The sequence below is a fragment of the Sitophilus oryzae genome, unplaced genomic scaffold, assembly GCF_002938485.1.
Source record: "Sitophilus oryzae breed Bouriz unplaced genomic scaffold, Soryzae_2.0 scaffold_1586_pilon_pilon, whole genome shotgun sequence".
Classification (NCBI taxonomy): domain Eukaryota; kingdom Metazoa; phylum Arthropoda; class Insecta; order Coleoptera; family Curculionidae; genus Sitophilus; species Sitophilus oryzae.
Window position 1 is genome coordinate 1,249,479 of NW_022146265.1, and position 16,525 is coordinate 1,266,003.

The 16,525-nt window shown below is 34.4% G+C and overlaps 1 protein-coding gene across 1 annotated transcript in view; it reads left to right on the plus strand.

The window, feature by feature from the left end:
- The first annotated feature begins 9,690 nt into the window (after positions 1 to 9,690).
- Positions 9,691 to 16,525, plus strand: part of LOC115879725 (aminopeptidase N-like) — a 41,941-nt gene continuing 35,106 nt past the window's right edge. Inside the window, exon 1 of the mRNA XM_030896685.1 lies at positions 9,691 to 9,883. The gene's annotated coding sequence lies outside the window, so the exon portion shown is untranslated. The remainder of the gene's footprint in view (positions 9,884 to 16,525) is intronic.

The window sequence follows — 16,525 nt, forward strand, 5'->3', positions numbered from 1 at the left end:
AACTGCACATTTTTAACTCCACATCTTATATTCAGCACCAGTTGTAGTTCAGTCATTGGGGATCAAAATTCTGAATCATAATCCATAAAACGCACATTCCCAGACTTGCCGCCGGCGTCGCCATCTTGCCAAGATGGCGCCCAAAATCGGTATTTTGTAAATATGTCGAAAACTATGCTTTTTTGCAAAAATTTGAAGAGAGCAAAATTAAAGAGAATAGAAATTAAGATCAATGAAAATTTTCGCTAAAGTCAACCGTTTAGGCGCAAAATCCCTGGAAATTTTACAATTTTGCGTAAAGTAGGATATACATATAGTCGATTTTCCGAAATCAAATGTCGATTAGTGTTTACTAAAACTAGTTTTAGTTTAGTTTCTTCAATTTTGTCATGAAACAGTGGCGTATCATTAATTTGCTCATTAATTTATGAATAATTAAATGTCGTGCTGGACAGCATTCATTGCGAACTTACCACCAGTTTCAGCATTGGTCTAGTTGTACGTACCAAAGATGCCGAAGAATGGGGTTGGAAGAAAACAAAAACAAAAGAAAAAGAAGAAAACAAAAACAGGCATTACTCCAGTCACAACGTTGAAAGATTCAGCTCCAAAATCCCTATTGGCATTTTTATCCTGTAAATGCAAAACCAACAACTATTGTAAAACCCGCGGATGCAGAAAAGCAGGATTAAAATGTTCAATGATTTTCCCATTTTTTTGCAATGGGAAATTCTGTGATGTCACTGAAGTGTCACTCGACGAATCCGATGAAGAGGAGTTGGACTTGCCTGTAGATATCCCTCTGGCGGCTGAAGATGAAGAGTTGGACGTATGATTGAGACCACCTTGTGATGGAGTATGATGGAGACCACCTTGATGAGTCCAGCACAGCAGACACGATCGACTTTGATATCAATGGGCCAGATCCGTCGGGCTTGTGCAGATAAGTTAAAGTTTTTAATTTATCTAGTGGGGTAGGCCTCCGGGGAGACCACGTTAAAATAAACGCGCCATGTACTTTACCTCTTGGGTGGCAAAAACAAGTACACATTTTCAATAATTAAAATTAATTATTCATAAATTAATTTGCGAATTAATGATACGCCACGGTTTTATGACAAAATTGAAGAAACTAAACTAAAACTAGTTTTAGTGAACCCTAATCGACATTTGATTTCGGAAAATCGACTATACATAATCTACATATATAAAATGGTAATGTTTATCTGTGTCGTCTCTACTGAAGTAACGACTTGCTCTAGAAAGTTGCTTTTTTTACTAAAAGATAGCTAATTTGCTCTTCTAAAAACTGTCGTCGCCAGATTTTTTGTTTTTCATTTAAATAAAAAGTTTTTTTTTTCTGATGTCGTGGCGGATGCGCCAGGCTTCAACTAGTATATCATATTTTACGCAAAATTGTAAAATTTCCAGGGATTTTGTGCCTAAACGGTTGACTTTAGCGATGTGCATTTTATGGATTTTAGTTAGGGACCCCAAAACCTATAAACCTGCAAAGTTGCAAAACTTCCGGACTTTTTTCCAAGCAAAAATCCCCAAATGACTGAACTATTGGTCATCCTCGTTTTTGTAGAATGTAGAATGAGTAAGAGAGTGTGACTATTGTGTCCCTCTTTCTTGATTTATGTTCATCATAGATCTATAACTCATCATACATGGAGATCTTACTGTTGTAGGGAAGACAGGGTATTTCCCATCCTCCTCTACATACTACTACTACGACTACAAATGACTACAAATGTTCATTCTCTGCTTATCTGCATCTACCTCCTACGAGGGTATACACTCTTCCACAGTCACAGTCGAGGAGCTTTTCTCCAGCTGAGGTACTCGTGAGGTGGAGACTAGAGGATTTGCTTCTATTTTCTCCACCTCTTTAACTTAGTCTCTCTTTAGACCTAATACCGGTGTCCCGAATCTATAATAGAGGATATATCTCTCTTTCTGTATTGCTTCCTTGGATATGAGGTCAATTACACCGCAAGGGTTAGTCGGCCTCTTCTACAGAGCCCCGCATGTAGAAGTAAGGGAGACAAGAATACAATGGGCTGCCCCCTGGTACCCCAAGTTTGAGGCCAGTAGTAGAAGCTAGTCTTCTATCTAGCCACGCATCAGCTTGACCTGGTTTTTTAGTTGTTAAAAGTATAAAATAGCTTTTAATGTTGTTCTTTTGTGGTAATAAACTTCGTTAGTTGAATTAGACTTTTAATTATCCAATAAAAACGTAACAACACCATAAAAATTGATTGTTAAATAGTTCACGTATTTTGACACGTATACATTTAAAATACACACAATATGCGTGTAATTTGTATGTAAAATATTACGAATAGTTTAATTATATTATGTAACTTTATATTATTGATTTTAGAATTAAATGCATATCATGAGTGACTTATTACTTATTTTTCACCGTCTTCTCATGAGAACTACTTCAGTGTTTTAGGAATATGAATAAATTTCTTTTTTCTGATGAGGTGCATAATCTCACCAATAATATTCAACCCGTACTCTAAACACATCTTTAAGGAGGCACTACAAGACATAGCTGAAGGCATCTCGATATTTCGAACAATAGTGTTTGTCGATACCATCAAAAACCTGCGGAATTTGATGAACAGTTTAACAGAAACTATTAAGAAGTATGGACTCGACATAAATACAAATAAAACCAAATTCATGATTATCAACAAAAGAGTTAACTTGTACCAAGCCTCAAAACCAAGCAAGAATCGTGCGAGTCTCACATTACACTTACCTGGGCACTATGGTCAATGATTCGTGAGGCAAATCGCAAGAAATCAAGTGCAGAATTGGAAAAGCCAAAAGCGCATTCTTAAAAATTAAATTCTTACTCCTAAAATGTTATGTCTACTCGGTTCTCCTGTATGGCGTAGAGATCTGGACCCCAAAGGAGGACACCATATCAAAACTCCAAGCCTTCGATCTCTGGCTGTATAGGATAATCCTGAGAATACCGTGGAGGGACAAAGTCACAAACATCGAGGTCCTGAGGCGAATAAAAACAACCCCGAAGAGGTTGAAGGAAGGTATGAGCTGCTCCAGTGCATCCTCCAAGTCAAGATTTAGGGAAAACGACGTCCAGGACGCAGGAGAATTTACTGACTCGCGAACTGCAGATCCTGGTTCAGAAAGATGTCCACTCAGCTTTTCCGGATTGCCATCAAAAAATCGTTATAGCCAGAATGATCGCCAGCGTCCATAGCGGACAGGTTACTAGAAGAAGCTATTAAAAGTGGCCAGATTTACACTTTGTTTCAAATTTGTTAGATTCAACTAGCAAATATGAAATGAACATCTCCATTAAATTACTCTCATTATAACTCTTCATTGAACCAATATAAAATATCAGAGTATTTGACTTGTTAGATTATATAGTTTTTAGTGTGTTTTTTTTTTCACTAACTGGTTTGAGGTAATACAGGTTATAGTTAAATCTAATCCAGTATTATTGTAAATTAAAACTAAAAGAACTTCGGACTTCCATTTGCCTTTATTTATTTTGCTTACACAAAGTACTTATCACTGACCGTTATGAAGTGTGAACTGAAAAACTGACTTCGCACCAAACCACAATACGCCAAAACACTTTTTACTTTTACACTGGACGCGCGTTTCGCTAACCATGTTAGCATCAGCAGCAGATGATTAAAACTAAACTACAATCTACAATTTCAGCGTTTATATCGTTTATATACTCGCTCAGTGGGCACCGAGTGGGCGTGGCAAGATCTAGCCAACCGAGTCAGAGCCCACCGAGCGTAACAGTTAGATTTCCGCCACTAGAGTAGTAGGAACAAAGAACTTGAAGGAATTGGACCGTTGTCTCTGTTCATACTATCTTTACATTTATTAATTCTGATGTTTTCATATGCATCTAATTGCCTGTAATTTGAGACTTGTTTAATTAATTTTAAATTATTAAGATCTATACAATGTTCTTTATCAACAATATGTTCAGCAACGAAAGATTTATCCGGTCTACCATATCTTATCTGAGCTAAATGTTCTTTAAATCTAGTTAAAATTGATCTTCTAGTTTGCCCAACATATTTCTGATTACAATCATTACAAGATTTATTATTAACACTATACACGAGTTTATAATTGACATTCTTAATAATTCCTTTTAAACCACGGGATAACTCTCTATCAAACGGTATTGAAAAATATTTTGACGTATCTTTCTCCACTTGAAAAGTCGAATTTTCAGAAATCATTAACCTATACCTACGTTTTCTAATTATTTTATCAACTAGTGAAGGAGAATATCCATTACACTCAGCTGCATTCCTAATGTAATATCTTCCTGTTTCATATCTTTCGTTGGTAAGTGAAAAACTAAGTAATCTATGAACTAAGGAATTTAAACTAGCCATTTTATGTTCAACACTATGATATGATTCATTAGGAATATATCTGCGTGTAGTGGTATTTTTCCTATAGATATCAAATTCCAGGCAATTATTAGTATTTCTAATAACTAATACATCTAGAAAAGGTAATCTGTCGTTGTTCTCAATTTCATATGTAAATTTAATGGAAGGAAAGCGATTATTTAACTTAGAAATAAAATTATCTATGGTGTCTGAATGTGTGTCAAAAACAGCAAAAATAAAAAATATTATCCACATACCTAAACCATACTCTTGGAAAATACTCAAAGTGATTCTTAGCCTCCACTTCAAACCTGCTCATGAATAAATAAGCCAAAAATGGAGACAATTTTCACACTTAATAACGGTGATACTTCTGACCGAAACGTTGTGTAAGCAAAATAAATAAAGACAATAGAAGTCCAAAATTCTTTTGAATCATTGTCTACTATATTCAACGAAATTATTGTAAATATATAAGTTCTGTAGATAAGAGCCCTTAATATTGTGCTTCCCATCCCTAATAGATGTGCGTTAATTAACATTTGAAAGAAAACTATCTTAATAGCTGATACTACAGGGAGTTCCAGTTTTTCTCTTGGAAAGTGATACAGCATACTTTCTATTACAACATACTTCTAACTTGAGTTTTATACTAAAAAGATCGAAATAGGACGAAGACGTAACTTATCTTCTGCAAAATCTATAGCCTCCGTCTATATTCTGCATTCGTCGTCTACTGGCTTCATTATTTATTTTATTTCTCTAATTTAGTTCAATATACAGGCTATAATAAATCTTTACTTTCGTATAATGTATCTGTATTCTTCTCAGATTCAAATTCAGCAGTATTAAATAACTTACCTCAAAAGAATTCCCTATTTTGTGATATTTAAATATTGTGGTATCAACAAAGACTTGGTTTTATGAATTTTCTTAAGCTAAAGAATAGATCCGACCTATAATTCTGGATTCGACCCATATGTAATTTATTAATAATTGACATAAACATTCGTCAAAAAGTAATATTAAATTTAGGGGAAACAATATCAATAATTATATTATGTACATTGAATATAAATTTTTCAAAAATATTTATGACGATTTTTAATAAATATACAGTGTTGGGCCAAAAAAATCATCAAAAATCGCCATGACGTTATTTTTTATCATTATCATACATTATGCATTTTTGTTTTTGCTATACCTATAAATTAAACTTTATAAAAATTTAAAAATAAATAGGAAATACGACACATACTACCTATTTGATTAGTATCCTGAGTCATAATCCAATTTATTTAAAAAAAAATTGCGCCGGGAGGCACGTATAGCCGCCCATACTAAAATATGTTAATAAAAAGTTGGTAGGCAGTTCCTTTAGTTTCAAAGTAAAGGAATTTTTCCATTTTTTTTTATCTCAAAAACTGCGACTTTAACTGATTTTGATGTTATTAGAAATTTTATTGCAAATATTATTCCTAATTTTAATTTGAAAACCGCGTTTGGCTAGCTACTGTAATTTTGGAGTTACGATTTTTTTTAAATTTTTAACCCCCTTCCATACTCCCCTACCAACCCCCCACCCCCACCAAAAACTAATAGCCAGATTCTCGGGTGCCACAGTATTTTTGTACCAAATTTGGTTTAGCGGTTTTTGAGTTATCGTGTTACAGACAGACAGACGGACAGACGGACAGACACCATGAAAATATTTTATATTTAGGTCATTTATGATCCAAATAACTCATTTTGAGTGAAATTAAAAAACATTTTTTTTTGTCGATCTTAATAGCCTACCATACCTATTGGTATGGTCGGCTAAAAAGGGAATCATACTCGCAGCAAAAATTACCCTCGCAGTCAGGGGCGGATACAGAAATTTATTTTATGGGGGGCCCAAAATAAATCGTAATGTAGAATAAGCTTTTTAGTGCGCCATTTTTGACCTAAAAGCCTAATATTTAACCCAATTTACGGACTTTAGGGGGGGCCCGGGTCCCATGGGCCCCCCTCTCTATCCGCCACTGCTCGCAGTAAGAAATTGTAGAAAACACAAAAAGGGGACATCTAATAATTTATGTTAAAACTAAAATGAGAATTACACGATTTCTTTTTGTTTATACAATGGTCTTAATATAAGTCTGGTCTATAAAATAATAGATGGCGATATACGTCTTATTTAACTTTATATTTAACTTTTTGAATAAATTTAATCATATATTGCAATAAATTTAAACACCATAATTTATTGCTAATAGAAAAGTCAAACATAATTCACACCTAGCAATTTTTCTTGAAATTCAAAGCAAGGAACTCGTTTAATTCAAGTACCGTTATAAATGGCATTTAAGATCTATTTTTAGCGTTATCGATGTGTTTTTAATATTTACACAGATAACACATAATCACATAACACATAATAAATTATGTGTTATCTGTGATATTTATTTAACCATTCCGATATTGCATAATATTCTTCGCGAATAATTTTAGTCCTAATTGAATGCTAAAAGTAATAATCAAGATTTTTCAAGCGTAAAATGATTAATAAACATTATAAGGAATGTTATTTTTTTGACGCCATAAAAGTTCATTTTGTAATTTTGTTGTACCTATTGCATATATTTTGGTACATTAAATAGGGTGAATGTTAATAAGATCTATTAAATCGAAATTAGATCAATGTTTAGCGGGAGTGGTACTGCAAAATTATTGACTTTTTTGTACTTGATTGTCACTTATTAGCCTTGTTCCTAATCTTAGTTTATTATAATTAATTTACTTTGGCAGAAAAAAATGAAAGATAGTAGTTGTGCCTATTTTTCGGCTTCTATGAATCTATGAACCAAAATATACCTACATTATTAAAATTGGTAATTTCTATTGAGTTTTTAAATGTTCTCAATATACAGGGTGTCAACAAAATAGTGTATCTAACTTTTTGGTGGGTGATTCTACAGATAAAAATAAAACAAAAAGTTTCTATGAACATATGCCCTAAAATACTTCCCGAAGAAGTTAGCCCTCGAAAGGTTAATTATAAATACTATATTATGTATTTTGTTTGTTTATTTTTAAGAACATTGGTAAATTAATTGAAAGGGTAGTTTCCATTAGGGTAGAGAATACTACTTATGCTACTTCTTTTATTCTTATAGCTACAGTAATTTCAACAATTTTTTTTACGTAAAACAGGTGCTTTTCGTTTAGTTCGAAAAGGTAAACGGTTTTATGTTTAAAGATTACGATGCATCGATTTTAGTATAAGTGAAATGATAAAATGTAAAGAAAATTTAAATAAAAAATTTGATCTCCTGGTTTCACTAATGCTAAAATCGATGCATCGGAACCTTTAAACGCAAATATCTTGAAAACCGTTCACTGTTTCGAACTAAACGATGAACACCTTTTTTACATAAAAAAAAAGTCCTAGCTTTAATTTTGATTTATTGAAATTACTGTATCTATACAGATAAAAGAAGTACCACTAGTAGTACTCCCTACTCTAACAGAAAGTACCTTTACGCCATTCGCTTTGGCATTAAAATGTCTATAAAAGTACCAAATTTTAAGAAAAAATGTTTACCAATGTTCTTAAAAATGATTAATCTGTAAATTAAAATAATTATGTTTCTCTGATAAATTCTCAAAATTTCATTTCTAACATAAAAATAAAAATAATTCAAAGAAATTCGTGAATTTTTGGAAAGCCGATACAGGTTCAACTAGTCTAGAGATCAAGTACGAGAGATTCTAAAACTAAAAGAAAAATAACTAAGAAAAAATGGGGATTACCCTACCGCTCCAATGCAGGTGTAAAATTTAAATTAAACTTGAATTAACACTGAACTTAAAAAAATAACAAGTTTTATACATATATAGGGTACAGAAAACAAACCTGTCATTTTTAAGCTTCGTGGGAGGCAAAAAGCGTTTTTACAAGTAGGTCATTGAAGAAGCTAAATGATGTCATTAAGCTTCTGGAGATTAAACAAAAATGTTGAACATACTCATAGAATGGTTATTTAATACAAGATATCATCTAGGATATCTTGTAATAATATTTTAGGTACACGGAGCAGGAGCCTTTATACAGGGTGAGTCTTAAATAAGTGCAAATATTTTCAGGGCTGGTAGGTCTCGATAAAAGAAACATATTTTCTCTTTACCATTTTTCAGTTAAGTCGAAAATAACCGAGTTATTTAAGTTTGAAAATTAAAAAAAAATGATTTTTTTGGAAAAATTTTGAGAGCCACCGGCTTTTTTCTGTATTTGCATCTCTTTTAGTGCCGTAACCATAGAGTAAAGCCGTAACTATGGTAATATCTGAGATTAATGAATTATACCGTGGCAAAATTTGCGGTGAATAGGCAGTTCTAAAAAGTTTTCAGAAAATATACAGGGAAATTTAAAAGAAAATGCACGATTTTCAACATCTTTTTTTAGCGAAAAAAACTTCATAGACGTGTTCCTGGGGTCGAAATATACCACCCCTGAAAATATTTACACTTAATTAAGACTCACCCTGTATAAAAATCCAAATTTTCAAAACAATCCTATCAACGGTCCTCTTACTACCATCGCCAGAAAGTCGGTTACCGGTAGCGGCTAGACGATTTTTCATTTTTTTCCTTCTATTATAAAAAAAAGCTACCTTAGCTTAAAGCTACCTAAAGTTAGAAATTTGAAGTTAGTGACACATCTAGAAGTACCTTACAATTTTGATGATCTGTCAGTGAGTTAATGTAGAAATTAAAGAAATTTGACAAGCGATAATTCATAAACTATGAGGTATAATTGCTCGATATTTTGGTAATCTAACCAGATATAGTATGTCTTCATGTGTAGTGGAAATTCAAATTATTGCTTTATCCACAACAAAGTTACAGGGTGGTCAAAAGTGCCGCTGATACCTTCGAGAAAAGGATGGTACGGCTGTGCTTGATTTGGCAGATAATACATTTTTTGTGTACTCGCAATTTAAAGCCGTGTATTTGTATATGCCGGTTGTTTACGATATTCTCCGATGGTGGCTGGCACCGGCAGAGAATGCACCAAGCTTATAGCAGCGACCTGCAACGTCCGCGATCCAAAACAATTGTTATGGCGGGAAGTCGAGCATTCCAATCTAAATTTATCACATATCACATTTCATTTACGTAAATTGAGTGACAATCAATCATTAGTCTTGACGTTAATATGCTTATGGGTGTTCCGCACCTACTGTTTTGCACTACAACCTACGCAGTCGGCGTGGCGCCCCTGCAACCACCACAATCCCTACGAAGCTTCTCCGATCCGTGTATCCTCTCCCCCCAGGCTGCGCCCCTGCTCCCAAAAGTGGGGATCGCCGGCCCCAAGACAGATACAAAAGCCAAACCAAAACAAATCCGCCGGTCAAACAACTGGACAGTGGCCCACGCGCGACAGTGTAACGAACAAGAACCGAATCGACCAGAAGCAGGTGAGTTTTCTTTTTCCTTTCCTTTTCATTCTCGCGATAAAAAAGACGTTAACTTCGAAAATCCGGTTATTTTTGAAAAAAATCTCGGTTTCTTATTTGCTTTTTTGCCATCTTGAAACGGGTAACAGTTACCTAATTGGTCAGTGACCCAATCATACGTGAAAAAAAGGTCAAACACCTATAGGATTATGTTTTCTTTGTGGTATTATTTTCGTGGTCAAAAACTTATGAAACGTTTCACTAGTTCACAAAAAAGACCTGTATAAACTGCACTATCTACGAGTACCAGTTATTATTTTATATAAATATTTAGATACATACACCACTGCACAGCAAATAATTATAATTTATGAACGGGTTGAATGATTACGCCATGATAGTTCATAACAATGGTTCAAAACAATAATAAAAATTATATGAAATGTATAAAATCGTAATAAAAATTAATCTCTGCGTATCATGAAGTTATGCAAATATTTCCATAAAAATCATATAAAATATTGAAATAAATTCAAGGGGCACAGGAATACCTATAGATAAGAAAATAGATAAAACAATATATATACAAGGTGTACCTGAAAAGTCAGTACAGAATTCTACTGAATATTATTAACAGGAAAGTTAATAAATACGAGAAAATTAATAACTTATGAATTTTTAATTTTCTTCCATTTGGTAAATATTAGAAACATCACATGAATCCAGCGACTCAGGAAAGATTTTGGCAAATGGCATCCAAAAAATGACAGAAAACACAATTTACCTGTGAACCAAGCATGTATCTTTTCGTCGGACAGTCTTTTATTTAATAGAGGGTACTATACATGAAAACAGTGATTTTATTTAAACCAAAAATATGACTTGTCCGAAATTTCTCTTATATGTTGTATGTCACCATACAATGTATAAGCGATACCAATTAAACTTTTAGTTACGTAATCGAGGGCGCGATTTTTAAACTCATAGTTGCCAACCATGGACATATTTGGCGCCGGGCTGACTAACTGGAATTTAAATTTCCCGCTGGGGATTCAGGTGGTAGTTCTGCTGTAAAAAATATCAACTTGCCACATTTATTTATTTATTTCTTGACATTGTCATTCATTGTGACACTTTTAATTTTGTATTACGAGTTTTTGGTTTAAATGAATTGTGTTGTTATACTTTACTTTACTTGTCTTTGACTTGAGATGTTTTTTCTGTCGCATTCCATTTGGTCAATTTCCCAATACAAATTTCTTCTTTAAATGGGCTTTTAATAATGCCAATGAAAGGTTCGAGTCCACGGAAAGGGAGATTGGATGTATTTTCGTAAAGAGAATCAGCCAATTCAATGGTTTGGATATTTGCATTACCTGGTATCCAAGCCAGGGATACTTAATTCTGTCTGGGCAGTTGCTTTAAAGATTTTAAACATTCCAATGTAAACTCGAATGTAGAGGCATATGATTTGAAAGTATTTAGTCCTAAAACAGCTTTACTAATGAATATTATATTAACTTGGCTGCCGGAGCTGGCATTCTTTGTGCCGTTTGTTGTTTACTTAGCCTAAAATTTGGCTTGTATATTCCTATACCTATTTTCCCTTTCAATCTTGACTTACCTGAGCGAACCATACTGAGATGTAATCTTATATATTTTCCTATTTTGGCCAGTATATAATTGCCACCATTAAAGACAATTTCATAGCCATGTTTGCTTGGTAAAATACTTGTCGGTTTCTTGCAGGGAAACTTTGTCTAGAATTATAAGATATACTACCATATCACCGGACTTAAATTATATGTTTGTTTATGTGTCAGAAGTTTCTTAAACTTAAAACTGACCTTTTTCTGACTATAACAAAAATAACATATAATTATCAGGTCATAATAACAACTCCATTTTGAAAAAAAAACTGTCGAGAATGGTGCTCTAACTGTCGGCATGTTTACGAGAACAGGGGCGGCAGGTAAAACGCGGATAGTCAAACACAATCAAAATTGACCAGCTGGGCCTGAATAAGCTGTGATACAAACTAAGCAAGTTTGGAATATCAATATTGCCAGCTAAAGAACATAAGATTCCGACAGACAATAAATATCTTGCGTCTTTTCCACATTTTTATACAGAATATTTATAACAAATAATTGACAAATAATTTTTTAATAAAAATGATTTGTGACGTTTGAAAAAAATAGCATATTCTATTTGGAGTAAAAATGACTTTTTGTGTCTTGCCTGTAATATCAAACATACAGTCTCGCCACAAAAAGTATCATTTTTACTCCTAATAAACAATATCATTATTATTATCTCATAACAACCAATATTAAATAAAATAAGGCTTATAATGTTTTCCTCTTTTATTTTATTTTTTTGAAATGCACAGAAAAATATATATATACAATCATTGCAAAATGGGGAAAATCATATACAGTTAACAGTTACTTACAGACTTAACGAAATACCGGGTGCATCTCAAAACTGGCTCAACCCTATAACATCTCAATTTTTTCAACCGGAACGAGGGTGGCTCATTAGCATATTTGGAAAAAGCATTTTTTACCACATTTTTAAGACCACACACTTGGTACTTCGAGTCAAATTGTCGTTATGAGCCGCATGTTACAGTTTCAAATATACCATATGCAAAAATATCAAAATTTGACATATGATATGTCATTCTATTCAGAGTGTCATTTTCTATCGAATAAAGTAAAAAAATACCAAGGGTGCCATTTAAAAATCAAAAGTTGTAATAATTTCCGGTGAAACCCGAAGTGACTGAAAACAATTGAATATGCCAATCAATCCTAATTTATGTCATATACTAACATACCAAATCTCGTTGTTTTATCTAAAAAATAAAAAAGTTATAGGGGTGAGCCACTTTTGAGACGCACCCGGTATATAAAAGATGTAAATGCTTCATGGCAGTATCTATTTTAAGTCAATGCCACAATTTTTATGACAAAGAAATGATTTCAAGAGAATACTTCTTTCTAATTACGACTTGAAACTACTCGGCAGGTATGTCTATCTCAATCCAACCTTGTTAATTTTTCTAGACCATTTTTCCCGATGCATTGTAGCCCCGCTAAGAACAAGGAAACACTTGTCTCGAACCAGTTTGCTGGTCATTTTTTTCTTGTCGGGAATAGTTTCAACCTTGTTTTCGTATTCCCACAGCGAAAAAAATCGATCTGCATCGTCATACGCGCTGAATAAACACAATAACGCTGCGGCTAAACTTAATTGGTTATTTGCTTTTTATTACTTCGCTACGCGGTGTTACGCCACCGTGGAGACCCCCTAATCAAAAATTATTAAATTCATTTGCGATGACCACTTCCACAGCTCCCGATAAATAACGAGCTAATTTAATTACGACAGAGAGCGCGTGGATGGAGAATGAAAAAACATCGGTGCGCGCCTCTGACCCGCAACAGGCGCGAGGTATACATGGTGTCCCAGGCTGAGCGTGCATTTGAAGTTTTTAGAGAACTACAATATCTAGATCGGATGCACATCATTGTTTCACAATGAGATCTATCGATTAAAAATATTTTCAATATGGTCAATCAACTTCCTTATATTAAATGGATACCGCTATTTTTATTACATACTTAAATTATCTGTAAAATTTTATGAATTTTGATATCAAACACTCTATACCTAACATTAACCCTTGTTGAGAAAAAAAAATTGGATGAAGAAAACTGCCTCTCAAGAAAATTTGTATAGCCCAAACGTCAAATTTTGTGAAAACCATAGCCACTGGGACATAAAAGAGATATAAACTGAATAGGATTTAGAATGTCTCTCAGTAGGTATCTAGACGGTAATACGGAACAGATAAAGGGCGTAGAAGCACTAAACTCGGCAGTGGAAAGGCTAAGCGAAGCAATTGTGGCGGCCTATCATGAAAACTGTCCAGAAAAAACTAAGAAAAACACGGGTAGCAATACAGTCTGGTGGAGCAACGGCTTGAAGAGGTTAAGATCGGAAGTTCGAAGCCTCTTTAACAAGGCCAAAAGTAACCAAGATTGGGCTACCTACCGGTATAAGCTCACGCAATACAATAAAGAAATTAGAAAAGCCAAAAGGAATTCATGGAGAAAATTTTGCGAGGAAATTACAGATGTCCCGGCATGCTCTCGTATCCATAAAGTCCTGGCAAAAGATGAGGCAACCATCAAGGAAATAGGTTTCATTAAGAAAGCTGATGGCACTTATACAGAAACTAAAGAGGAAAGTCTTAAAGAATTAATAAAAGTTCACTTTCCGGCCTCGCTAATTCTGAGGGACTCTACTAGGCAAACCAACCTAGACCCAAGGCTGGCGAGGCCAAGGCCTGTGGATTGGAAAATTGCCACAGAAGTTACCAGACCAAGAAGAATTAGATGGGCAATAAATAAATTCCAGCCGTATAAATCTCCGGGTACAGACGGTATATATCCCATACTATTACAGATGGGAATAGAGGAATTAATACCTCACATATGTAAGATTCTCAAAGCTAGCCTGGCATGGGGAGTCATACCAAAAAGATGGCAAAAGGTTGACGTCATATATCTTCCTAAGGTAGGCAAGGTATCGGACTTTACACCAAAGTCATATAGACCGATAAGCCTATCCTCCTTCCTACTGAAAACGCTAGAGAGGCTCTTGGATAGGTTTTTAAGGGACGAAGTGCTAAGGGATAGTCCCCTAAGCAATCGTCAATATGCATACCAACCAAGTAAATCCACGGATGCTGCATTAGATGATTTAAATAGGCTTATTTCAAAGTCGATAGAGGACAAAGAAATAGCAATGGCCGCTTTTTTAGATATCGAGGGAGCATTCAATAATGCTACTACCGACTCATTAGTAAATGCAATGAGTAGAAGAGGTACACCTGCAGTGGTATGTAGATGGATAAGGGCCGCCTTAGAAAACAGGATAGTGACTTCCACTCTGGGGCAAGCTACTATCAAAGCAGTAGCGGGTGGAGGTTGTCCACAGGGAGGAATGTTATCTCCTCTACTTTGGGCAACCTTGGTAGATGACCTCCTCAACGAACTGTCCACACAAGGTTTTTATTGCCTAGGATATGCAGACGACATCGTAATTGTGGTCAGGGGCAAGTTTGCTGGTATGATATCAGAAAGAATGCAGACAGTCCTAAACAAAGTTGACAAGTGGTGCAAACAAGAGAGACTGACAGTCAATGCTCAGAAAACACAAATTGTCAATTTTACAAAAAAGATAGCACCAAAAGGCCTAAAACCACCAGTGCTAGGAGAAACGGAGATTTCATTTGCCAAAGAAACAAAGTATCTTGGGATATTTTTTGATCAAAGGCTTACATGGAATACTCACATAGCGAAAGCAATACAGAGGGCTGCCATCTCTTTAGGTAGGTGCAGAAGGATGTGTGGAAAAAACTGGGGACTTAACCCTAAAATGACTCTATGGCTATACACAAGGGTAGTAAAACCCTTGATAACCTACGGGTCGGTGGCGTGGTGGACAAAGACATCGCAAGTGGGTGCGGTAAGGCTGTTAAGTTCCACACAAAGGCTTGCGTGCCTGTGTGTAACTGGGGCCATAAAAACCACAAATGCGATGGAAGTCTTGTTGAACTTACCACCACTTCATATTTTCATACAAGGCGAAGCCAGATCTGTCATGCACAGGTTAATTCACGGTCAGCAGCAATAAGCCAAACGCATAGTGCTGCAAACCAGAAGCTAATCGAAGAGCTAAAAGCAGACAATCGTACCAGAAATTTTAGATTATCCTTTAGCTAATTTACGTGAAATATACTTTCAGCAAGATAGGGCTCTCCCTCAACTTTGAAAATATTAGAATTTTGTTAAATTATTATTTCTCAAATCAATGAATTGGAACCAATGGACCCATATGATGGCCTCCCTGATTCCCTGATTTTTCCATTCTCGATTTTTGATTTTGGGGATTTTTGAAATATGAAATAAATCGTGGGAACTACAACAATGTCGAACACCTGGAAAATGCTTTAATAATGCAAGCTTTTATATATTTGCAAGACCATCCCGTTATAATAAATTCGGTTATAAAAGAAAAGAAAAATATATTCAAAAATTTAGTGCTAACAGTTCAAAAGTAAAATTTATCAATCCCAAATAAAATTTTAATATGTGTATGACTATTTTAGTAAATAACATTTTGATTTTTTTGTTATTTATCACGGCCTACTAAATAAGAACATTATATATTTTAAATATTGCAGTAAATAGTGAAAATAAATATAAAGTGATATATATTTTTGAGAAGCTCATAGCAAGGCGGTTCATATGATTTATAAATATACAGGGTGTTCTATTTGAAAAAACATAACTTTAGTTGATATTTTCAAAAATATTTTTTTCGTAGAAAAACAGACTACGCCGCTGTATTCTACGTAAAAAGTTCTACAATAATCAGTTTTCATCTTCTCGATATTATCCATAATAACGGAGATACGAGGGCTGTCCCAAATTGCAAAATTTTTGAAAAGACCCTGTAGCTCAGAAACGAAGAGGGCTATGAAAAGTTTATTTACAGCATCTTCCGTTTGACAAAAAAAAGGCACAGGTTTGTGTAAGCCGCACCCTTCTATCTTCACTAATAACGGATATACAGTATGATTTCAAC